The sequence below is a fragment of the Otolemur garnettii genome, unplaced genomic scaffold (genome assembly GCF_000181295.1).
Source record: "Otolemur garnettii isolate 467f Iridium unplaced genomic scaffold, OtoGar3 scaffold00145, whole genome shotgun sequence".
NCBI classification, from domain to species: Eukaryota; Metazoa; Chordata; class Mammalia; order Primates; family Galagidae; genus Otolemur; species Otolemur garnettii.
Window position 1 is genome coordinate 3,732,407 of NW_003852540.1, and position 7,117 is coordinate 3,739,523.

General features: G+C 38.6%; 1 protein-coding gene and 1 pseudogene across 2 annotated transcripts in view; one reads left to right on the plus strand and one right to left on the minus strand.

Annotated features, from left to right (window-relative positions):
• Positions 1–7,117, plus strand: part of LOC100953598 (telomerase-binding protein EST1A) — a 149,353-nt gene that overhangs the window by 115,699 nt on the left and 26,537 nt on the right. The gene's annotated exons all lie outside the window — the stretch shown is intronic.
• Positions 2,694–3,409, minus strand: LOC105887929 (annotated as a pseudogene).

Below are 7,117 nucleotides of genomic sequence, written 5' to 3' on the forward strand. Positions count from 1 at the left end.
AAAAAAAAAAAAAGAGTTTGAGGTTACTGTGAGCTATGATACTATGGCACTCTACCTAGGGGAAGAAAGTGAGATTCTGTCTCAAAATAAACAAACAAACAAACAAACTACCTTATTTTAGAATTCAATGCTGAGAAAAAATTTGTTCTTACCAAGGTTCTGATGCATTTATTCCTTTTTAACAATGACAACTATACTGCGGAAGGTGTTTCCTTTTTTCTTTGGTTGCCAGAAAGATCAGGCAAATTTTATGTCCATTCCTGTTAGACCATTAACACATGTGGTTGACAGTTTTTCCTTTTTCTTGGTCCTGATTTCCTTAACTACTTTAATGATATTTTATGGCAGTGGTTGTCAACCTTCCTAATGCCACGACCTTTTAATACAGTTCCTCGTGTTGTGGTGACCCCCAACCATAAAATTATTTTTGTTGCTACTTCATAACTGTAATTTTGCTACCATTATGAATTGTAATGTAAATATCTGATATGTGGGCTGTATTTAGGCGACCTCTGTGAAAGGGTCATTTGACCCCCAAAGGGGTCATGACCCACAGGTTGAGAACTGCTGTTTTATGATATAATATGTAAGATATCTCAAATCCTTTGTGAAATGAGTTGGAATGAATGTAAGCAAAAATATCTTAATCTAGTTTAAAGCTAAACATATATAGGTTTCAAAAAAGGCATATAGGTTTCAGTATACAAATTTAGAAGGGCTGTTATTAAAGGGAGTGTGCATTCTAGAGATTCCGTGAGGACTGATAGGTCAGAGGACTGGCTGGTGCCTCACTGGGTTTCTAGTCACTTTCATGGGTGCTGATTTTCTCACTTTCTTCTTTGCCATAATTGCCTTACTTAGCTATTGTTCCACTGTCCTCTTTTTCTATTTTACAACTGGATGCAACATAGTGGGTGGAGTTGGGCAAAGTCAGTTGCTCAACTAGTTGCCATCTAGTTTGAGTGTTGATCTCAGATTGTAAGGCTTTGGGGAAACCTTTTAGGGTGGGTTGTTGGAGCAAAGCTGGATAAATGTGCAGATCTGATATTCACAAGGAATCCACCAAAGAATTATGTCTTATCATTGGTCTAATTTTTCAGTACTGACCCTGTAGAATTTGACCTAACTTCTCAGAAAGACCTCCAAGAGATTCTTTTTATCCTGGGTACTTCTCTGCCCTGCCCATCTCAGAGTTGTTTTATTTGGGGCATTGTTTACAAACTGTCATACTCTTTTAAAATCCTTTAGGAAGCCTTAAAAGAAAAGGGGGAAAAGCCATAAATGAGAACAAAATGAGTTAGTCTGTTAAAATGGAAGCTTAGTAGTTTTCTGCCCCTCTCCCTACCATATCAAAGGAGCATTCTCTGAATCAGAATGTCTGCAGGCATTATCTCTCATTAATTTTAACTTTTAGTTCAAAGTGCTTCTGAAGCTTCATACCAACAGAGGTGAGTTTCAAGCTGTTTGAATCAGCTGCAAAGCTCTCCCTGCCTTATCAGAAGTGGTATGGCAATATTTATTTCTTCTCACTGTTGCAGGAAAAGTTCCTTTTAAATTGGCGTAAGCCTCTTAGGAAGCCTTCTTCATATCTCTTCTCTTGTACAACTTTAAATGACTTATGAAATAAGACACCCCCAATTTGCTGTATGGGATTCCATGGGGCCCTTACCTATCTGATGTAGTTAAAAGAGCTACCACTCATTTCTACTCCTAATTTGATTCCCTCAAATACTGGGAGAGAGACAAGTTTCCCAAAACCACTGTCCTATAACTCTTCCAAATGAGATGCTGGAATGGCAAGCCCTGTTCTCCTGGGCCCCATTACTCAGGGACTTCCAGTGCCAGCATGCCATTCTGCCGGCAGCAGCTCTGCTTGCCCAAAAGGCAACATGTATTTGAATAACCTTGGAATCAAACAGGAACTGAGTGACAAAAATATAAATCCAGAGACACAACTAAGGTGGAAATGGCCAAAGTGTGTTTTGACTGGGATTTCATTTATTTACTTATTTTCCAGTAAATCTATAGGAGTACCATTTCTAAAATTGTACAAGTATTTCCCGGAAAAAGTTAAACATTCATTTAGAAGTGTTTTCATTTTTCCTTGTAGAGTAGATAGTTTGTTGTCCATCTTGCCAAGATACAGTGATAGAGCCCCCCAGGACATTTCTTGGCTCTAGAGCCGCATAAAAAGGAGGAAGGAAAACTAAGCTGTCCTCGGAGAGGGCCTAGCACAGTGGTTCCCAAACTTCCTAATGCTGCAGTGTATTTTCATTGTTAAACCTGTTGCAACCCACAGGTTGAGAACCACTGGCCTAGCATTTCTAGATATCATTTTCTTATCTTTGGAAGGTAGCAGTTGTATTGTAATACTGTGGCGAGTCAACCTGATTGAGGGTTTGAATTCCCCACTCAGCCACTTACCAGCTGTGTGACCTTGATGAAGAGTGTTTATTTACCAACTCTGAGGTTTAGTTTCCTTATGTATAAAGTAGGGTTATTAATGTCAGTTTACAGGGTTTTTCTGAGTATTAAATTAGATAGATATGCAAAACATCTTGCCCAGGGCCTTGTTACATACTAGGCCTTCACAGAAGTCTAGTTTTCTTTATGAAGTCAGCCTCTAGTTATACACTCTTTTTCTTTTTTTTTCATTTTAGCAATTTTTAATGAAAGTTGTATATAGGATTATTTTATTCTTGCATCTTCTCCATTATTTCTTCCTTGTGCTTGCCCTTTTCTTTTTTGAGACAGAGTCTTACATGTTGCCCTCGGTAGAGTGCTGTGCTGTAACAGCTCACAGCAACCTCAAACTCTTGGGCTTAAGCAATTCTCTTGCCTCAGCCTCCCAATTAGCTAGGACTGCAGACTCCCACCCCAACACTTGGCTTTTTTTTTGTTGCAGTTGTCATTGTTTCTTAGCTGGCCTGGGCTGGGTTCGAACCTGCCACCCTTGGTGCATGTGGCAAGTGCCATAACCACTGTGCTCTGGGTACCAAGCCTATACTTGCCATTTGCCTTTCCTACTTGGCGAGATTTGGCTTTCCATTCAGGGATCTTTTTGTGATCTTTGTCTAGTTTAAGCCTAGTAATATCCACCTTATTGGGGTGAATGCCCACATGGACAGTTGTCCCATTAGCCTTTTTCCACTGTGCCTGCTCAATGTAGATGGCGTATTTCTTCCTGTAAACCTGGACTGTTTGGCCAATCTGCTGACCTTTATAGTACCCCTGGGCAACCTGAACTTCATCATCCTGTTGGATGGGCACGGATTGAACATTGTACTTCTGTCTCAGCTCTTTGGAAAGAGGGTAAGACATAATTTTCCTGCGAATGTAGGAAGGTGCATTGAAACGTCTTTTGTGGTTCTTGCTTTGGTCAGAAGTCACAAAGGGAATTGAACTTCATTTTGGCCACTGCCTCTTTGGCAATGGCTGCAAAAGGGCTAGTTATGCACTCTTAATATCTGAAGTGATGAAGGGTCAGACTGATATCCCTCTAAATGTAATTTTTCTATTAACATTTTTAGAAGTTTTATTAAGGTATGATTGATATATTTTAGACTGTGCATGATTAAAATGTGTAAGTTTATGGATTTTGACATTATCTATATGTATCACCACAATCAAGATAATGAATGTATTCTTCACCACCAAGTTTCCTTGTGTCCCCTTGTAGTCCTTTTTTCCCTGAGTCTTGCTTCGAGTCCCCCAGTAACCTCTGCTTTGCTTTCTGTCACTATAGATTTGTTCGTATTTTCTAGGGTTTTATATCAATGAAATTCAACAGTATGTTTCCTTTCCTTTGCCTGAAAGGAAAAGGATGTATGGATATACCACATTCACTTTGTTGTATGGATACACCACAGTTTCTTTATCCATTCACTTGCTGATGGATATTTGGGTTTTTTTCCAGTTTTTGGCTATTGTGAATAAAACTCCTATGGACATTCAAGTACTACATATAAGTCTTCACATGGATACGTGCTTTCATCTCTTTATCTGGGAGTAATATATGTTAAGTGTGTGTTTTAACTTTTTAAGAAGCTGCCCAACTGTTTTCTAGAGTGGTTGTATTATTTTACATTCTCAAGACAGTGTGAGAATTTAAACTCCACATCCTTGCCAACACTTGTCCATCTTTTTGGTTGTAGATAATCCTATTGGGTGTGGAATTGTATTTATGGGGTTTTTTTTTTTTTTGAGACAGGCGCCTCAAGCTGTCCCCCTGGGTAGAATGCTGTGGCATCACAGCTCATAGCAACCTCCAACTCCTGGGCTCAAGTGAATCTCCTGCCTCAGCCTCCCAGGTAGCTGGGAACACAGGCGCCCACCACGCCTGGCTATCTTTTTGGTTGCAGCCATCATTGTTGTTTGGTGGGCCAGGGCTGGATTCGAACCCGCCACCTTGGGTGTATGTGACCGGCGCCTTAGCCGCTTGAGCCACAGGCACCCAGCTGTATTTATGGTTTTAATTTGCATTTCCCTAATGATTAATAATGTTGGGTATAATTTCATATACTTATTTGCTATACATACATCTTCTTTGCTCAATTTTTTGTTTCTCCTATTAATTGAAAAAAAGTTCTTTATACATGCTAGTTATGAGTACTTTGTGGATATATATGTTTTACAAATATTTTCTCCCAGTGGCTTATTTCTTCATTTTTGTCTTTTGAAAAGCAAACACTTTATTTTGATGAAGTCCCCTACTTTTTGTTTAAGGTAAGTCTTTATTTACAGATACATTGACAAAGGGGCAGTTTAACAAAGTATTATAGTTGATGCTGCCAGTTAAAAAAAATACATTTTAATATCCATCTGATTAGTAGTCCAGAGCAGCAGTGAAAATGCATAAGTGATTTCACTTATGAAGAAAACAGTGCTCATGTTTGGAGCAAGTTTTCCCCCAACTTCCCTTGCTTAAAGAGTGCACATACCATCATTGTGAGATTTGTACCTCTACTTATTTTTTGAGAAGCAAGAACATGTTTAAACAGCTCACTGAGTTTCTACAATTTGTTCTTTTTGTCATCTTTCTTCACTTTCTCATCACCTTCACTTTGTGCTGCTTGATGTGGATTTTACTGATTTGATGAGTCATAGCCCTGGTGATGAAGTTCTCTTACTCCTTATTCTTTAAACAGAAGTTGTCTTCAGTGAACTTTCTCTTTTTTCTTAATTTCCTTTTGGTTGCCTCTGGCAGTTTCTTACTCAGGCCAGATGAGGAGCCACACAGCTAGACCTCTCCAGCAGCTCAGGCAGGGCAGCCCAAGATACTAACAAAGGGGGTTGGTGCCTGTAGCGCAGTGGTTACGGTGCCAGCCACATGCACTGAGGCTGGTGGATTTGAACCCGGCCTGGGCCAGCCTAAAAATGACAACTGTAACAACAACAATAAAAAAATAGCCAGGTGTTGTGGCAGGCACCTGTAGTCCCAGCTTCTTGGGGTGGCTGAGGCAAGAGAATCGTGTAAGCCCAAGAGTTGGAGGTTTCTTTGAGCTGTAACACCACAGCACTCTACCAAGAGTGACATAGTGAGATTCTGTCTCAAAAAAGGGGGGGGAGGGCGGTGCCTGTTGCTCAGTGGGTAGGGCACTGGCCCCATATACCAAGGGTGGTGGGTTCAAACTTGGCCCCCACCAAACTGCAGTAACAAAAAAATAGCTGGGTGTTGTGGCGGGTGCCTGTAGTCCCAGCTGCTCGGGAGGCTGAGGCAAGAGAATCGCCTAAGTTGAAGAGTTGGAGGTTGCTGTGAGCTGCGATGCTATGGCACTCTACCAAGGGCAATAAAGTGACATGCTGTCTCTTAAAAAAAAAGAAAAAAAAAGATACTAACAAGGGGCCACAACACCTGTAATCAGGGTAATCAGCTACTGTTAATTGAGAAAGTATCCCTAAAATGTCTAAGTAATCTTTTTCTGTGTGAAAGAGAGAAGTTTCTGGAATCCTGTGTCACATCTTTTTGGTTTTTATTTATTTACCTTTCTGTTTTGGTTTACTTGTTTTAAACTTTTTATTTTGGATCTATTATAGATTCAAAGGAAATTATTTTTAAAATGTACAAAGAGGTCTTATGTACCCTTTGCTACTCCTTCTTTTCAAGAATATTATATGAATGGGATCATAAAATATATAGCCTTTTGAAATTTGTCTTTTTCACTAAGCATAATTCCCTGGAGGTCTGTTCAACTCATTGCATATATCAGTTGTTCATTCCTTTTTTTTGCTGAATAATGTTCCCTGATATGGATGTTCAGTTCCTTTTATTATTTATGTATAAAGAACATTTTTCAGGATATAGTAAAATTGACAATCTACACTCTTTATTCAGAATTCACCATTTATACATGGACTTATGGGGGTGTGTGTGTGTATGTTGTTCTGTGGAGTTTTATCACACATGTAGCTTTGTGTAACTACTACCAAAATTAAGATGCAGGATTATTCCATCATTAACACATTTCCCTCATGTTATCCTTTAGAACTATCCGTACTGTCTTCCATTCCCAAATCCTAACCCTGGCAACCATTAGTCTGTTTTCCTTCTCCATAATTATATTATTTCAAGAATATTATATAAATGGAATTGTATAATTTATAGCCTTTTAAAATATGCTTTTTCACTAAGCATAATTTTGTGAAGGTATATTGAACTTACTGCACATATCAGTTGTTCATTCATTTTTGTTGCTGAGTAATGTTCCATAGTGTCTTTATTCACTCATGGAAGGGCATTTAGGTTTTTTCTAGCTTAAGGCTATTATGAATAAAGCTGCTATGAATATTTATGTACAGGTTTTTGTCCAAACATGAGTTTTTGTTTCTCTGGAATAAAGTCCAAGAGTTCAATTGCTAAGTCATATCATAAGTGTGTTTTTAGTTTTAGAAAAACTGCCAGAATGTTTTCTGGAGTGTCTGTACCATTTTACATTCCTATCAGCAATACATGTGTGATCCAGTTTCCTTGCATCCTTACTAACATTTGGTGTTGTTACAATTTTTTATTTTTGCCATTCTGTTAGATATGTAGTGATATCTCATTGTAGTTTTAATTTTTATTTCTCTAATGATTAATGATATTGAATATATTTTCTTGTGCATATTTTCCATTTGT